Below are 17,816 nucleotides of genomic sequence, written 5' to 3' on the forward strand. Positions count from 1 at the left end.
CAGAGAGAAGATAGTGAGATTATATACACAGATTCGTACAAACAAATAACATCCATGGACAATAATACTATCATGATAATTTGTATTTTACTTTGAAGTTATGCTCTAGTATAGTTCAAAAGCCCGTGTGCAGACAAACACGACCCAGTGTATAATAGGCTGAGGTAGACGTTGACCTATTGGAGCTTTGCAGAGATTCAAACCTACATGAGTCCAAAGACTAGGCTTGGGTTTGATGTGTTCTGAATCCTTATTAAAATGATTGGCGGACTACAAGTGTGTTGGTGTGTACGTGCAAGTGAGTTTTCTGTCTGTCTGTGTGTGTGTGTGTGTGTGTGTGTGTCTGTGTGACAGGAATCAAAATAGAGGGGGGGGGGGGGGGGGGGGGATAGAGACAGGGAGGGAGTATCCAAGCACATACACAGTCAGACACACAGATGAAAAAAATTGGGGATGGGGTAGCTATGGAAACGGCGAGGCCTAAAGGATAGCCACTGAAACCAAGTTAATTATGGAGAGGATGGAGATGTATCTGTCTCTGGTGGCACCTCTCTTTCCCCCTTCACTCTGTCACAGCAATACTGACAAGTGGTAAAAAATGGTTTAAATGAATGAAAGGAGCGATGAAGACAGAGACAGAGGGCAAAAGTACAGACTGAGTAAGAGGGAGAGAGGAAGATGATGAAATAAGATGCTGCTATTACCCTGGACATGGAAGGCCATCTCACAGCATGAACTGAGGGTCTGAATGTACTCAACAGTGTGCAGATTTAGCATTTACATGTACTGTTTCAGAAATGAATAAGAAAAGCATAGCTAAACCATGAAACTGTCTTTATTTAAACTTAACTTTACGTAAGACAATTATATTGGGGCTTGTTGTTTGAGCCCTTGTGTCAATTTCTCTCTCCCTCTCTCTGTGTGTGTGTGTGTCTGTCTCTCTCGTTCTTTCTCTCCCTTTTCTACATGCCCATTGAGACTATTACCAAAATGTTCCTGTGATATAATATTTATAAGTCCTAGCCTCCGTTCTTCCATCCATCTTTTCCTCCTCCCTCTGCAGCTGCTGCTACCGCTCTCAGCTTAATTGCTTGCATTGTCAAGTCCACTCTTTAAGTTCTGACATAACAGGAGGGAGAAAAAAATGGTGCCACAGCGAATCTTTTCTTTTCCTCTCTCTTTTCCTCCCCTATGCATTCCCACTGCAGAGAGAAACAAGCAAACAGTGAGAGAAAGAAAGAGGGAGAAGAGACAAATGCATTTATATAATCACTCAGGCAAACAGGCTGATGTATCTGAATGTCTCCCCATTGGACTACATACTAGGCAGGCCTATGACATAGCTAACAGTAAGTGCTTGCAGCATATATACTGTTAATCATTCAAATGCTATGGGAAAATATGGCATGGGTTACATTTGACTTGTAACGTAGATGGACATCAAGTGAAGCATTGTAAATTACGTGTACCCCTCTGGGTTACAACAGCCAACACAAACATATTTTCAAAGCTTTGTAATGGAGGAAAACTTATACAGTGTCCCATTGTGACTCTACTATGCCATAAAGGGTTAAAACCATGTTAAAACCAAGATCCTCATACTTCGTTTCAATTGTATGTAACAACCAGAGCCTTCAATCCTACTAACTGTAATTATATGCATATTAAATCGCTTAAACTGTGTGTGTGTAATATTGAGTGTAATGTGTTAATCTTGTCATGTGTGTTTATCTCTTCTCATTCTGAATATTTCATCTGTAAATTGAATTCTTGCATTTCAATGTTGCATAATAATGGTCAGCGCTGTAATTATTCATGAATATATCTGATGACGTTCTATTACAGGAAATTAGTCATAGACTCCAGCAGTAACAGTATGCAATATGCTCTAAGGATATTTTAGGAACGCTATGTATCTTTTTTCCAGACAAATTGCATCAAAACTGCCCCGTCTCAAGTTGAAAGCAGGAACATGCAGTCACACTGTCTGGGCTGGATGGTCGTCAATAGATACCACAACAACAAAGTCACAATTATGTTGAACCTAGGTACAGATTTTTACACCAGATAATGTGATTTAACTAAATATGTTTGGTATCATTACTGGGAGTACTGACAGGTTCTGTTTGGTGTAGCACAGAGAATTGTCGACCAACCTTATCTTGGTGATACTGTCTTTATCCTAGATTTGTGGAAACAGAAGTCTCATAAAATGTCTGTGTCCAGTTATTCAATCGGATTACCTTTGATTTACAATAGGAAAAAAGTAGTTCAATGGGATTCTGATAGAGGTGACACAAATTCTATAGGATTGCAAGAATCCTATAGGGTCTAATGGGATAGGGAATAGGATTCTGATAGCAGTGCGAATAAAAACATGGCCCACATCTACCGCTGGTAATGTATCAGGTATTGAAGCGTTCACTCAACTGCAAAGAAATTCAATAAAATTGCTGTGTGAGCATGCTGCCACCTGTGGGGTTCACAACATACACTTTACTCGAAAGCTCAGCCCACCTGGTGAGCCAAACAGAGTCTTCGGTGTTCTGAGGTCCAACCCAATCAGGGGACTGCAAAATATGTCCAACCTCTCTATTAACCTCGAAAACACCATTTTCAAGCTCTGACACCGCCATGGTGGTGAATCTATCATCCACATTCATCATCCACAAGGGACCTGTTCTGTTCCAATGCTCTCAAACTGCACCTTTCCTTTCTTCCTTCCTCTCTAGACATGTGAAAGCTAGTTTACAATGTGAAGTTTGTGCTTTATTATCAAAGAAAAATAAGCCATTGTTGTGGTTAGACATAACAAGATATTATGGTGTGCATGTTTTTAGCTTTTATTTTTTATTTTTTTTGTAATTTCCTTCTGAAAATAGCAGATGCAAACTTTACTCAAGTACAAACGCGTGTGGGCCAGAGGTTAGTGCTAGCCTTGCGCTTTATTCATCTGCGTCTATGGAAAAAAAATTAGAGACATGGATATGATTCACAACATTTTGCATGTCTTTTCGAGTGTGTGTGCGATAGAGCGAGGTCACATCTGTTTTCAGGCACAGAACATGGGCTTTGTCAAAAGCACTCTTCACTCTCCCTCGAAGGCATGCTGAGAAGTCACCTCTCTCTTTCGAGTCCCCTTCTCCTCGCGACAGCAGAGCCGCTTTTGCTTTCCTTCAGCACCACTTCCCCTCCTATTCTCTCTCTCTGTCCTCTACATCCCCGAAACGCTTACCAGCAAGCGTCAGCGCAGAGAGATGACGAGCAATTTGGGGAAATAAATCACGTTTCAGTGCAATTTATTCCTTCGAAAAATAGAGGATGATGAGAACATAACATAGGCAGTCAAGAAGGAAAAGGAGGAATCACAAATTATTATAACCTAACGCACAAGTTCGTCAGCGGTCCAGCTGTCGGCATATTTAATTTATTTCGGGTTAATTGCACATTTACTGTAGACTAGCTATGTCGCAGCGTGAGGATATTGAAAAAGGCAGAGGGGGGTAGGCTGCTGAGAGAGAGGGAGATAGCCTTGGCAGCACATTATTATAATGATGCTGAGTGAGTGACTGATCCACGCATTCAAATTGCGCTGGCGACTTTAATTTGGAACTACAATTCAGCAAGGGCGATATTGTATTTTCGTCTGCTTCTGGAAGGCACAGGGAGGAACCTGCAAATTGCCAGAACAATGCTCCAAGTGGCGCCTTTTATCAGGCTCGGAAGAAAGAAAGCGGAGCAAAGGACAGCATAGAGGTAAGGTGAATGTTGATCGTTTTGCCAGGGGAGGATTGTCAGTAGCCTAGCTTGGTACTTAATTGTGGATTAGTTTGGGTGAGGCTTGCGTGCAGATGGTCTAACAAGTCAAAACTACAGTGTTGTCTAAAGTACGCCTACTAAATGCACAAAACTTGTCTGGAAGGTAAACATCCACAAAAAAATAATGTGGAAGGTAAAAAAAATCGATACGGTTGTAAATGTGGTTAGCTTCTCGGTTTTGCATTTCCCCAAAATCAAGCGATTCTTTCATATGAATAGCATACTAAAGGAACATAGCCTACCAGAGGACCAATTGATGGATGCACTTTCAATAGCACATTTAGGCACACTTGAATTGCCTATAGAACGTTGGAATTAGGCTACATTTCGTGCATTTAGCCTATTCAGGTGCTAATGGGAGAGCTAACAGGTTGGGAGAGTGGTTACTTCCCGTGTAAGTTACCTGTGCGTGACACATTCTGCTTGTGTGTTTGTGTTTGCGTGCGTGAGCCAGTGTGCGTGTCGCTATAAATGCAGAACATTAGCAGATAAGACAGTCAACCAGGGTGCTATAGCCTATGGATAAAATGTATTTGGTTGTGGCACTAATTTTCAGTGATACTGCTGTATTGTCTTTTTCTGGCATTCTCCCCTTTATGACAGGTGTGATATCAGGCCCTTTGGGTGGGCAATACTAGGGTGCCAGTAAAGGTTGAAAGGCTCAATGAAGTGGGTCTGCCCACAAAGTACCTTTACAATATCCCACTTATACATGTTCTGGCCAGCAAAACCCCAAATATACCTATAAACAATTACCTGACTAAACCAACTAACTAAAATATCAATGTATAAATTATGACAAATACCAATAAGCTCTTGGCGACTAGGCCTATCCGATGGATTCCCTAGGCTCACTTGCGGTTTAAAGATTACCGTCTCTATATATTTCAGCCTCACACAATATCTCATCTGCTCAGTCAGTCCCACCCCTTAATCAGACATTTGTGCTATTTCCTCGACTTGGCACAACACATTGGGGAGATTGACTGACACTGACTCCACCGGTTTAGCTTTAGAAAACAGGGATACAGCCCAACGAGGAACTCATTCTTTGTGAGATTGCTTTTCCTTGACATTTTTACGTCGCATGTGGCGCGAGCTTAGGCGCTTCTTAGGTTTTCCATCACAACAGAGCAGCTCTAAATGCCTGTAGATGTATTAGAGTTGCAGTGTAATGATTTATCTATCCTTTTAGAGGCTGAGTTCCCCCCTGAGCCCCCTCTCTCTGCTGGACCCATCAGCCTAACCCTCTCCATTTCCCTCTTTCTAATTTGCTCTACCTCCTTTCGTCTTTCCTCTCTCTCTTTACCTCTGTCTTTTTCTCTGTCGATGGGCACATGCATCATTTATGGCTGTTGGAGGATGGTCTTAAAGTCAGAGAAAAATTCCCCAGGTATTGACAATGACTTAAGACAGAAGTATAGCGCCTCATCCATTGAGGGGCAGAACAGCAGGCACCATTATGAGTGATCAATCACACTCTTTTCTTCCTTCCTTACCTAAATGGAGTATACAAGGATCTGGTTGGAGGCACGCAGGAACGAATGAATCATTTGGGAGTGGGTCTTGATTTCTTCATGCAAATACATACCTTGCTTAACTCTCTGGCTCTGAATATGCACTGAGCAAAAATATAAACGCAACTGTGTTGGTCCCATGTATCGTGAGCTGAGATAAAAGATCCAAGACATACGCACAAAAAGCTTATTTCTCTCAAATGTTCACCTTGTGCCACTCTAAAATGTGCAGTTTTGTCACACAACACAATGCCACAGATGTCTCAAGTTTTGAGGGGGTGTGCAATAAGCATGCTGACTGCAGGAATGTCATTCAGAGCGGTTGCCAGAGAATTGAATATTCATTTCTTTACTATAAGCCAACATCGTTGGAGAGAATTTGGCAGTACGTCCAACCAGCCTCACAACTGCAGACCACATGTAACCACGCCAGCCCAGGACCTCCACGTCCGTTTTTTTCACTTGCGGGATGATCTGAGACCAGCTGATGAAACTGTGGGTTTGCACAACCAAAGAATTTCTGCACTAACTGTCAGAAACCGTCCCAGGAAAGCTCATCTGCGTGCTCATCATCCTCACCATGGTCTTGACCTGACTGCAGTTAGGCGTCCATCCGACTTCAGTGGGCAAATGCTCACCTTCGATGACTACTGGCACGCTGGAGAAGTGTGCTCTTCACGGATGAATCCCAGTTTCAACTGTACCTGGGAGATGGCAAACAGCACGTGGGCTAGCGGTTTGCTGATGTCAGCGTTGTGAACAGCGTGCACCATGGTGGCGGTGGGGTTATGATATGGGCAGGTATAAGCTACGGACCACGAACACAATTTAATTTCATCAATGGCCTATTTTGAATGCACATAGATATTGTGACAAGATCCTGAGGCCCATTGTCATGCCATTCATCCGCCACCATCTCCTCATGTTTCAGCATGATAATATACGGCCCCATGCCGCAAGGATCTGTATATAATTTCTGGAATCTGAAAATGTCCCACTTCTTCCATGGCCTGCATACTCACTAGACATGTCACCCATTGAGCATGTTTGGGATGCTCTGGATCGATGTGTACGACAGCGTGTTCCAGTTCCCGCCGATATCCAGCAACTTCTCACAGCCATTGAAGAGGAGTGGGACAACATTCCAAAGGGCACAAACAACAGCCTGACCAACTCAATGTAAAGGAGATGTGTCGCGCTGCATGAGGGAAATGGTGGTCACACCAGATACTGACTGGTTTTCTGATCCACGCCCCTACCTTATTTTAAAAGGTATCTGTGACCAACAGATGCATATCTGTATTCTCAGTCATATAAAATCCATAGATTAGGGTCTAGTGAATGTATTTCAATTGACTGATTTCCTTATGAACTGTAATTTTGATATTGTTGCATGTTGTGTTTTATATTTTTTGTTCAGTGTAAATTCATCCCATTTTTAACTGGGATGTTTTCCTGGTGTCATTTGAGGAAAAACCTTTTTTTAAGAATCCTGGGCTTTTCTATTTATACAGAGAACGAAGCCAAATGTATTCTTGGGCAGTTTATCCTTATTACTCAGTGAAGTCCTTTGAATATGGCATGGGCACATTAACGGAGAGAGGTTGAACATGTACTTCCTCTGCAAACACAGTGATGAAAATGTGTGCATAATGATAGTATATTGTTATTATCTTTACTGAGGGCCTCTGCAAACATGAACGTACAGTATAATCAGCATATGCATTTACCAGCCACCCTAATTACATTACTACTCAATGTTCAGTATTGTTGTCATTAGCATATGCATTTACCAGTCCTATGATATGCTAATTACATTACTACTCAATGTTCAGTATTGTTGTCATTAGCATATGCATTTACCAGTCCTATGATATGCTAATTACATTACTACTCAATGTTCAGTATTGCTGTCATTAGCATATGCATTTACCAGTACTATGATATGCTAATTACTACTCAGTGTAGTGGTTAGAGCGATAGGCCAGTTACCGGAAGGTTGCTGGATCGAATCCCCGAGCTGAAAAGGTCCAAATCTGTCGTTCTGCCCCTGAGCAAAGCAGTTAACCCACTGTTCCCCGGGCGCTGAAGACGTGAAGGTCGATTAAAGCAACCCTCCGCACCTCTCCGATTCAGAGGGGTTGGGTTAAAGGCATTCAGTTGACTAGGTATCCCCCTTTCCCTTTCCTTTTCACTATGGTTAGCATTAGCAATAGGCAGTTGCAACTTTCTGTCAAACAATTCTTTGCCCCCCCCCCCCCCCCCCCCCCTCCAACCGAAGCATCAGGTTGGCGTTTCCACTCACTACCAAGTATTGTATGGTGAGGAGATGAAGCACAGTGGTTGGCAGCGGGAGAAGATGGTGAAAGATGGATTTTGGCCGACATTCTGCACATTTTTTCATTGATGAAAGATTTGATCTCAATACAGTTTTCTGTTTCCAAAACTAGAATCTGTAACAAACAGGGTGGCCTGCAAAGGCATTAGCCTTTGGCAAAGTTTTTTATAAGTGCATTGTTTAAGAGTGCAAGGGTGAATTTAGTTATTGCACACGTGCACTTCACAGAGTAGGTGTTCCCTAACGGAAATATTCAAATAAATGCTAGAATGCACCAATAGGATCTCACTAGTTTGTGCTTGGCTCTGCCCACTATGATTAATTTACTCCCATTGGAAAGGACAGGCTCTGGTGTATCTGCCTTTGAGCAGCCATGTTGCCTATGTCATCAGGAAGGGAAAAATAAGAGGCAAGAGAGAACGAGAGCCTTAGGGTTTGTGTCCTCACATTGACACCCCTCCCTCGATCCCTCTCTTCTCCTCCATCCTCCTCTCTCACTCAGTGACAGCTGGCAGCCAGTAGGGCACAGTGGACATGCCAGCACAAGTGCAGACATTTGCCAACTCACAGAGACATACATATAGAACATGACTAATTCACACTCAGCTCTCTCTCTTTCACTCACTCTCCCTTTTTCTCACACACACATACCGTACACACTCAATGGAGCATACATATACATATTACGTAAAGCCCACAGTCAATACGCTGCACCATATTGAGAAACTGGATTATAGGAACAGGATTCAGTGTACTCTAATTGCTGCTAATAATGCAGTCAGGGTATTAAGACCACACTAGCTGAGCTGAGCGTCCCCTTCCTCCTAAAGCCCTGACAGAGTGTACATTGCTCTCCTGGTCTAGTCCTTTAGAGCATTGACCCCATTTAATTCAACAATTTACACAAGGAACACGTGCTCCGATCACTTTAGCACGCTACCGACCATTCTGCACATCATGTAGTGTCTCGGGTCCTTGAAGTCCAACAGCACAGTTCTTTTTAGGTTATTCCACAGCCATCCTGGTTAATTGGTACAGGAAAGTCCGACTTTTGAAGAATGCACAATAACTTTTGATTAAGTGTCGGATTAAAAAAAGAACCTGCTGTTGGTTGTTTATTTTTAATTGGTGTGTCACACTTACAGTCACAATTCTTCAAACCTCTCCGCTGGTTTTAAGAAGACTTTAGTGAAATAGTGTTGCCAATGAAAATGAGTGGGGTTTTGTTTTCGGTGGATAACAATTACCAAACCATCATTGCTGCTGCGGAGGTGAGAATATATTTCCATAATTAGCCTAAATGCATATCAGTGGTGCATGTTGGCCTGAAATGGTAATTCAGCACTTAAGGCATTTTGACTCTGAAACCCTCAAGTGTTTTGAGACTTGCATACAAATAAGAAGAAATACTTTATAATAGCATACTATTTTAGATGCTCCTGAGTGAAAACAAAAAGTGAGAAGGCATTTCTTGATATAACACAGCAACAAACAGAACCAGTCAAAAGTTTGGACACACCTACTATTTCAAGGGTTTTTCTTTATTTTTACTATTTTCTACATTGTAGAATAATAGTGAAGACATCAGAACTATGAAATAACACATATGGAATCATGTAGTAATAAAAAAAAGTGTTAAACAAATCAAAAGATATTTAGATTTTAGATTCTTCAAAGTAGCCACCCTTTGCCTTGATGACCGCTTTGTACACTCTTGGAATTCTCTCAACCAGCATCATCTGGAATGCTTTTCCAACAGTCTTGAAGGAGTTCCCACATATGCTGAGCACTTGTTGGCTGCTTTTCCTTCACTCTGCGCTTCAACTCATCCAAAACCATCTCATTTGGGTTGAGGTCGGGTGATTGTGGAGGTCAGGTCATCTGATGCAGCACTCCATCACTCTCCTTCTTGGGCAAATAGCCCTTAAACAGCCTGGAGGTGTGTTTTGGGTCATTGTCCTGTTTAAAAACAAATGATAGTCCCACAAAGCGCAAACCAGATGGGATGTATCGCTGCAAAATGCTGTGGTAGCCATGCTGGTTAAGTGTGCCTTGAATTCTAAATAAATCACTAACAGTGTCACCAGCAAAGCACCCCCACACCATAACAACTCCTCCTCCATGCTTTACAGTGGGAACTGCACATGCAGAGATCATCCGTTCACCTACTCTGTGTCTCACAAAGACACAGCGGTTGGAACCAAACATTTTGGACTCATCAGACCAAAGGACAGATTTCCACCTGTCTAATGTCCATTGCTCATGTTTCTTCCCGAAGAAAGTCTCTTCTTTCTTATTGGTGTCCTTTAGTAGTGGTTTCTTTGCAACAATTCGACCATGAAGGCCTGATTCACGCAATCTCCTCTGAACAGTTGATGTTGAGATGTGTCTGTTACTTGAACTCTGTGAAGCATTTATTTGGGCTGCAATTTCTTAGGCTGGTAACTCTAATGAACTTATCCTCTGCAGCAGAGGTAACTCTGGGTCTTCCTTTCCTGTGGCGGTCCTCATGAGAGCCAGTTTCATAATAGCGCTTGATGGTTTTTGCGACTGCAGTTCTTTAAATTTTCCGGATTAACTGACCTTGATGTCTTAAAGTAATGATGGTCTGGCGTTTCTCTTTGATTAGTTGAGCTGTTCTTGCCATAATATGGACTTGGTCTTTTACCAAATAGGTCCTTGTCACAACACAACTGATTGGCTCAAACGCATTAAGAAGGAAAGAAATTCCACAAATTAACTTTTAACAAGGCACACCTGTTAATTGAAATGCATTCCAGGTGACTACCTCATGAAGCTGGTTGAGAGAATGCCAAGAGTGTACAAAGCTGTCTTCAATGCAACGGGTGGCTACTTTGAAGAATATCAAATATATCAAATATATTTTATTTGTTTAACACTTTTTTGGTTACTACATGATTCTAAATGTGTTATATCACAGTTTTGATGTCTTCACTATTATTCTACGGTGTAGAAAATAGTACACATCAAGAAAAACCATTGAATGAGTAGGTGTGTCCACACTTTCGACTGGTACTGTAATACATTCAGAATCAGACCTTTACTAAAAAACTCACACAAAAACCAAGAAGAAAAGCACAATGAGATGTTTTATTAAAGATTAGAAATTACACTGAGCAAAAATATAAACAAAACATCCAACAATTTCTAATATGTTACTGAGTTACAGTTCATATAAGGAAATCAGTCAATTTAAATACTGTACATTCATTAGGTCCTAATCTATGGATTGGGGTGGGGGCGTGGACTGGGGCGTGGATCAGAAAACCGGTCAGTATCTGGCGTGACCAGAGCATCCCAAACATGATCATCGGTGACATGTCTGGTGAGTATGCAGGCTATGGAAGAACTGGGACATTTTCAGCTTCCAGCAATTGTCTACAGATCCTTACAACATGGGGCCGTGCATTATCATGCTGAAACATGAGGTGATGACGGCGAATGAATTGCGCGATGATGGGCCTCAGGATCTCGTCATGGTATCTTTGTGCATTCAAATTGCCATCGATTAAAATGCAATTGTGTTAGTTGTCCGTAGCTTATGCCTGCCCATACCTTTACCCCACCGCCAACATGGGGCACTCTGTTCACAACATTGACATAAGCAAACTGCTAGCCCACATGACCATATCTGCCCAGTACAGATGAAACCGGGATTCATCCGTGAAAAGCACACTTCTCCAGCATTCCAGTGACCGTAGTAGGTGAGAATTTGCCCACTGAAGTTGGTTACGACACCAAACCGCAGTCAGGTCAAGACTGTGGTGAGGACGATGAGCACGCAGATGAGCTTCCCTGAGATGGTTTCTGACAGTTTGTGCAGAAATTCTTTGGTTGTGCACACCCACAGTTTCATAAGCTGTCCGGATGGCTGGTCTCAGATGATCCAGCAGGTGAAGAAGTCAGATGTGGAGGGCCTGGGCTGGCGTGGTTACACTTGGTTGTGAGGCCGGTTGGACGCACTGCCAAATTCTGGAAAACAACTTTGGAGGCGGCTTATGGTAGAGAAATTAACATGACATTTTTTGGCAACAGCTCTGGTGGACAGTCAGCATGCCAATGTTGTTGTATGACAAAACTGCACATTTTAGAGTGGCCTTTTACTGTCTCCAGCACAATCTGCCCCTGTGTAATGATCATGCTGTTTAATCAGCTTCTTGATATGCCACACCTGTCAGGTGGATGGATTATCTTGGCAAAGGAGAAATGCTCACTAACAGGGATGTAAACAAATTTGTGCTCAAACATTTTAAGAAATAAGCTTTTTATATGTATGGAAAATGTCTGGGATCTTTTATTTCAGATCATAAAATATGGTTAAGTTTCTTTGATCAAACCTGCAGACAACTCTGTAAAGGTATCGTCAAGGAAAGGTCTCCACAGACTCTTTCTGGTTCTAATATTGATATTTCATCAACACTTCATGGCAAAGTTTTCATATCAAAATTCTGACAGACTGTTGATTTCAAATTCACAGAGATATGTTCGGGCCCTCTTCCCCAAATGGGACATGACATTTGGGTTGGTTTGATGTTTGTGAGGGGGCTGGAGGTTTAAAAAAAAAAAAACGTTGATCTGATCACTCTGGGCTTTCTGGAGGGCTGGGTTACAGACCTCTCCACCAGATTATGAAAGTACAGATGCCAGCCTTTGCAAACACATGAGATTATGGCTACGCAAATACAGAGCGGGCACAGACAAGATTATAGTACAAGATTAGGACCATGCATGGTCTCACACACACTTTCACTCACACATATAAACACCCCTACACATCTTTACAGTTGTGCCCGGAAACACATCTACGTGAGATTCCACATATAAAACGCACACGTAAACACATGCATTCAATAGCTATGTGTAATCCGGGATTATTACGGGCAGTGCTTGTCCAACACTTCATATTAAAGCCACACACAATGCAGTAGCAGATTAGAGGGAGGCAGAAATAGAAAGAAAATGAAGTAGACGGACAGGATCAAGCTGAAGATGAAAACACAGGGACGAGAGAGTAGATACAGTAATGAATAGAGAGGGAGGAAGACTTGTTGTGAGAGAGAGAGAGAGAGAGAGAGAGAGAGAGAGAGAGAGAGAGAGAGAGAGAGAGAGAGAAGAGAGAGCCACCATTTATTTATATATAAATATATATATATTTTGTATATATATACATATATATTTGATTTTTATTTTTCGATATGTATACTTTGACAATGTAAGTAATAACGAACCTACCATGTCAATAAAGTCAATTGAATTGAATTGAATTGAATTGAATTGAGAGAGAGAGAGAGCAGGATTTGTCAGGGCTTTGTGGAAGTGTGAGACAGTTTGCATGCCTTCCAGTCATCCTATCAGATGGATTTCTTTGTGACCGCTATTTTAATCATCAACATGAATTAATGACAGGCGAGCAGGCATGTTTGCTCTAATTTGGCTTGGTTGGTTTTCTGATGTTGTGAGTTGCATCATGGACTTCTCCCGTGAGGCTTCCAGTTCCTCTACTCCTTGAGGGAACTACAGCTTTTTGGGTTAAACATATAGATCAAATGCTGTGTGTTTACAACTCCGACAGGTCAAAACGTAAAGGATGTGTTCATAAAACTAATTTACTAAGTATTTTTGTTTTCTTTCGAAGGAAATGGTAGATGAATAATTTATTCCTCTGTACCTGGTTATAAAGTGTCTGGGAAAGAAGCATTAATCCAATCACAAAGTAGATTTTTCTGTATTCTCTTAAATCAGGTGAGCAATGTAGCACAATGGTTTCTTGGATTCCGTCAGTTCAGAGCCGCCGGAAAATGTGTGGTGAGACAGAATTTGCCCCAGTACCTTTTCAATCTGGTGTGGCGCACCACTTTCAAAGCAGCAGCACCAAACTCGTTTACCAGACATATTCATTAGTTCATGTCATACAAAAACAGAGAAAAAACGTGTTGCAACGGAAAAGAAAGCAGCCGTTTCTTATTGGGCAAGTTGACAGAGTATCTCCCCCAAACTAGCTGTTATTGGCAGAGAGGTTTCCCACTGGGCACATATGTCAGTTCAAGGTCTAGTTTTGATTTACATTTGGTTGAGTTGTCAACTAACGTGAATTCAAGGTGAAATCAACAAAACATTTCACCATGTCTTTGGATTTAAGTTAAAAGTTGGGTGAAAAAATTATGACATTCCCTTACATTGATGACTTTTTTCAAATGCTATCAGTTTTCCACATTGATTCACACGTCACATGACGTGGAAACAACATTGATTAAACCAGTTTTTGCCCAGTAGGTTGTAACTCTCTTTCTTATTGGTCTATTAACTGTGATGTCACCGGGCAGGCCAAAACTCCATACCACCAAAACAGGCTGAAATGTCAGGCAGTCTTTTCAAACAGCTCTTACACTAAAAGGGCATTATCATCATTTTCATAATTTCACACTATTGTTCTAACCTCATAGTGTGTAAATACTGTATATATAAAACACAGAAAAATCCAGTTTTTGAGTGCACTGGGCCTTTAAAGACATTCTTTGCATATTGCTCAGCTCTGCTATAGTAGTTCACAAAACTACAGAGTATATGTTCTCCATTGAAGTTGTCTTTGGCTTTTTTATATATCTATATCAGATTCAGAATGAATATTAACAAGGTTTGAGGTAGTTTGAAAGGGCTTGATCCACGTTAGGCCAGAAGTGTTTCCAATTCACATGACCCAACAAGAAAAACCTCAGCCCCATAGTCACAACACAGATAAAAAGGGAAGCTATCGATACTAATAATATTTTGTCATAGCATACGAATAGGACCCAGAGTTTTACCTTACCAGGTCACGAGATCAGGAAAAACTCCAGGCCACAAAAAAGACACTTCCAAATTTTGCCACAACACTTTTGAAACTGTGGTGCCACCTCTGTACCGGTTACCCTATATAGCTGGTTATTTCTCTACCATTTTCCAGAGAGACCCGTTCTGAGCCACAGTTTGAGGATTTGACAGGAGACTGAGTGTAGACTAAAGAGATATTCAGAGGTAACTGAGCCCACAGCCAGTCCCAGCTGTTTTATAGCGCCCCTGAGACGTCTGTGTGTGGATTACCTCAAATGATGCCCTTCATCTGAACTCTAAAGAAATTAAACCCATACTTGTGTTTTACTAGCCATATGGGGACATTTTCTCCATCAACCGACCAATCAATCAATCCTTCAATTCAACCCCTCGATCAATCATGTCTTAGTGGATGATGTGCGTTAAGCGGCAGACGAGCCGTCACGGGGATCTTAACGTAATGAGATAAGGCAGAGGACCACACCTAATTGGATTACATTAGCAGACCGCATTCACAACAACAGAGGAAGGCTTGAATTAAATAAGTCCCATTTAAACACACATACGGTTTGTTGTAAAGATGAGACTGGATCAGGTGCAGGTGGATGGCCTTCCAGAAAGCTGCACTGGGAGGTGTGTGTGTGTGTGTGTGTGTGTGTGTGTGTGTGTGTGTGTGTGTGTGTGTGTGTGTGTGTGTGTGTGTGTGTGTGTGTGTGTGTGTGTGTGTGTGTGTGTGTGTGTGTGTGTGTGTGTGTGTGTGTGTGTGTGTGTGTGTGTGTGTGTGTGTGGCGAGTACAAACAGGCCCATGTGCACACAGACCTGTCTCTCCAGCAGCTTGGACAGGTTCATCCCTCTCTCCCTCCCTCCATCCCTAGTTGCCTCCTGCCACTGAGAAGTCCTCTCTGTGCTTCAGGCTCTGTCATCTCCTTTGTGAAATGAACTACGATCATCAGTTGTGCTGGGGTTCAAATAGAGTTTTGTTGAGTCTCCTGGCTGTTTTTTTGTTCTTCTCTCTGTCCTTGTATAGCCAGAGTGCAATTTTAACAAGGCTTCTGAATGAAACGTCTAACCGCTAATTGTTTCTACCTCAGTCTGTTGCGTTTCTACGGTAGTCTGGCTGCTGCCTTTTCTGTTGCTCTCAGGCCGTGAATAGAGTTAATACTCAAACACAAAGGTTCCAGTGTGTAGTCCGGTTCAGGTGACGCATTGGTAAAAACCAAACGTGGATCAAAAGAATATCTATGAGAGTGTATTATACAGGCCTGTCACTGTGCCACTCATCTTGCTGGGGAGGGGAGGGGGCGTTGTCTGAGGAACAGACGTCTTTTCACAGTTCTACTGAAATAGTACAGAAGCATTGTGAGAGTGCCACCTTGAATTCTTGATATGCAATTTTGCAAAGTGTCTGACAACTAGAAGGCTTCAGTGGAGGACACTCATAGGGAACCATATGGGTGTGGATTTGTTCCAGCATACACGCCGTCTGGAAAGAAAGGAGAGAAAAAAGGGAATTTTCGAGAAATACTGGCTTGGCAAACATAGGAAGTTGTCTCAACACGGAAGTGAAGTTATTGCCCTATGTGGCGGTGTTATTAAGGGAGTGGGTTTATGACGAGCAGCTTTTGAAGGGCTAACGGGAGACAATGGAAGCTGCACTCACTTTCAATTGTAAAATAGGCAATATAGCTAATGGAATATTGCCTTGTGGTCAGTTTGGGAAAGGACCCACAAGATGAAGGTTGACACAGAGAGAGAGTGTGTGTGCATCTGTATGGGTGTTGAGGTAGAGCGGGGGATTGGTGGAGTGGACCGCAGAAAGAAAAGCAATTGAGAGAGAAATAGGAAAAGCCAAGGGAACAAGAGAAGAGACCGAGGGAGAGTGACAAATTCAAAATCAAGTGGGAATGTGGAGACTGCGATGTAGAAGAAACAGCATTAGAGATGTTCAGCCAAAGAGAGAGAGGATCAAGACCTCGAGAATTAAATGGGAACTCTGCCAATGTCCCCCTCTTCTCTCTTTACTGCCGTCTCCTTCCATTTGTCTCTCTCTCTGCTGTCTCTTTCTATCCCTCATTCTCTTTCTCCATTAGCATGTGTATGTAGAGTATGGTGGCTCAAGTGGCCCAAAGCCTATGGGATGTGTCAACATGCGAACCCATTAAATCATTAGAGTCTATTTATTATTAACTCAGAAGCACACATAACTGGGGCTGCAACCTTTTAATATTCATGCAGTCTGACTGAACAGAAGTGATACTAACAGGGGGAACTGGGATGAGAGAGAGAGACACACACACACACACACTTGCAGAGCATCCTCCATCGACTCAGCATTCGGAGGTTGGTGGGGTTGATGTGGCTGGTTAGCTCAGACTGGGTGGTTGTTTGTGCCTTTGTTGTCAGAGCTAGCTGCCTGCAGGCTTTCAGAGGTTGGAGGCTAGCACAGTTCATTGGGCTGAGTGGTTAGGACAGGGTGACCCATCATTCAAACTGCGGAGACTTTTTAAATGGAAGTCACAGACCGAGTGCTGCTCACTCAGCTCTCCTCCCTCTCTACCTTGCTGCACCATCAATCAAAGCCGCCATGTCATTTTTCACACCCTCCCAAATGTGGAATTGACCAAAAACAGAGTCTATATTGATCAAACAACCCGGGAACAGAGGTGGCGACTATGGTTTAGTGGATGACACCCTGTTGCCCTCCTGGGGGGTTTAAAGATGTCATTTAAAGGTGTCATCCAAATATGAGTCACAGATGAGATTAGCCTGTGTTCTCTGATCGCCCTCTGTCCCTCTCCCTCTCCCCCTCACCACGTTTTCTCTGTGCATCTACCTTGTCCCCCCTTCCTCCACTTGTGTGTGACTGTGGGACTCCTGCATTATATAATGGAGGGAGAGAGGAGGCATATAGGCAGAGATAGGGGGGAGCAGAGAGGAGGTAGAGGGGGGGGGGGCAGAGAGGAGGGGGAGAGAGGGGGGAGCAGAGAGGAGGGAGAGAGAGGTGGAGCAGAGAGGAGGGAGAGAGAGGGGGAGCAGAGAGGAGGGAGAAAGGTGGAGCAGAGAGGAGGTAGAGAGAGGTGCAGCAGAGAGGAGGGAGAGAGAGAGAGCAGAGAGGAGGGAGAGAGAGGTGGAGCAGAGAGGAGGCAGAGAGGAGGGGGAGAGAGGGGGGAGCAGAGAGGAGGGAGAGAGAGGTGGAGCAGAGAGGAGGGAGAGAGAGGGGGAGCAGAGAGGAGGGAGAGAGGTGGAGCAGAGAGGAGGTAGAGAGAGGTGCAGCAGAGAGGAGGGAGAGAGAGAGAGCAGAGAGGAGGGA

The 17,816-nt window shown here is 42.9% G+C and overlaps 1 protein-coding gene across 1 annotated transcript in view; it reads left to right on the forward strand.

Annotated features, from left to right (window-relative positions):
- Window positions 1-3,071: 3,071 nt before the first annotated feature.
- Window positions 3,072-17,816, forward strand: part of LOC129868927 (leucine-rich repeat transmembrane protein FLRT1-like) — a 32,985-nt gene continuing 18,240 nt past the window's right edge. The window contains exon 1 of the mRNA XM_055943272.1: window positions 3,072-3,756. The gene's annotated coding sequence lies outside the window, so the exon portion shown is untranslated. The remainder of the gene's footprint in view (window positions 3,757-17,816) is intronic.

This window comes from Salvelinus fontinalis, chromosome 13 (genome assembly GCF_029448725.1).
Source record: "Salvelinus fontinalis isolate EN_2023a chromosome 13, ASM2944872v1, whole genome shotgun sequence".
Lineage (NCBI taxonomy): Eukaryota > Metazoa > Chordata > Actinopteri > Salmoniformes > Salmonidae > Salvelinus > Salvelinus fontinalis.